The sequence below is a fragment of the Chrysochloris asiatica genome, unplaced genomic scaffold, assembly GCF_000296735.1.
Source record: "Chrysochloris asiatica unplaced genomic scaffold, ChrAsi1.0 scaffold00143, whole genome shotgun sequence".
NCBI lineage: Eukaryota > Metazoa > Chordata > Mammalia > Afrosoricida > Chrysochloridae > Chrysochloris > Chrysochloris asiatica.
The window spans coordinates 345,163-346,745 of NW_006408661.1; positions in this window are offsets into that span (position 1 = coordinate 345,163).

The window sequence follows — 1,583 nt, forward strand, 5'->3', positions numbered from 1 at the left end:
TCTATCATTCCACGTCCTCTTGTAAAACCAGCTTTAACCTCTGGAATTTTTCTGTCAATGTATTGTTGCAACCATTTTGGGATTATTTTTAGTAAAACTTTACTCACATGGGATATCAACTATATCATCTGATAATTTCCACATTCCACTGAGTCGCTTCTCTTTGGAATGAGCACAAATATCTCTTCCAGTCAGTTGTCCAGGTAGTTGTCCTCCAAATTTTTGGCCTAGATGGATGAGTGCATCCAGTTCCGCATACATTTATTGAAATATTTCAGCTTGTATTCCATTTATTCCCAGTGCCTTGTTCTTTGTCAGTAACTTCAATGCACCTTGGATTTCTTCCTTCAAGATCATAAATTCTTGATCATATACTTCCCCTTGACATGGTTGAACATCTACCATTTCTTTTTGGTACAGTGACTTTGTGTACTCCTTCCATCTTCTTTTGATGCTTTCTGCGTCATTCAATATTTTGCCCACAGAATCCTTCAATACCACAAGCCAAGGTTTGATTTTCTTCAGTTCTCTCAGCTTGAGAAATGTTGATTGTGCTCTCTTTTGGTTTTATAACTCCAGGTCTTTGCCCATTTCATTACAATACTTAACTGTGTCTTTTTGAGCTGACCTTTGAAATTTTATGTTCAACTCTTGTACCTCCTCAATTCTTTCATTTGCTTTACATCTCTACACTGGAGGGCAAGTTTCAGTCTATTCTGACATCGATTTTTGGCCTTTTTCTTGTCTTCTTAATGATTTTTTGCTTTCTGCCTGTACGATGTTTTTGATGTCATCTCACATCTCTTCTTGTCTTCGATCTTTAGTGTCTAATGCACCACACCTGTTCTTCAGATGATCTCTAAATTCAGATGGAATATATTCACGGTCATATTGGACTCTTGTGGACTTATTGTCATTTTCTTCAGCTTCAGCCTGAATTTGCATTTGAGCAATTGATGGTCTATTCCACAGTCTGCTCCTGGTCTTGTTTTCACCATCTGTTTTGGCCATCTTTCCATGGATGTAGTCAATTTGATTTCTGTACATTCCATCTGTAGATTTTAAAAAAGATATTTGCTATGAAGAAAACATTGGTCTTACAAAATTCTATCACGTGATCTCAAGCATCGTTTCTATCACCAAGGCCATATTTTTCCACCACTAATTCTTCTTCTTTGTTACAACCTTTCTATTCCAAACACCAGTAATTATTAATACATCTTGATTGCATGTTTGATCAATTTCAGGCTGAAAAATTTACAGATTCTTCAATTTCATAATCACCAGCTTTATTGGTTGGTGTAAAAATTTGAATAATAATAGTATTAACTGGTCTTCCTTATAGGCCTATAGATACTCTCCTATCACAGTTGTACTTCAAGACTGATCTTGATATATTCATTTTGATGATGAATGTGACACCATTCCTCTTCAAGTTGTCATTCTGGCATAGTAAACCCTGTGATTGTCAGATTCAAAATGACCAGTGCCAGTTCATTTCAGCACATTTATGTCTAGGATATCATAGGAATGTTTATGCATTCCATTTCATTTTTGACAATTTCCAATTTTCCTAGATTCAT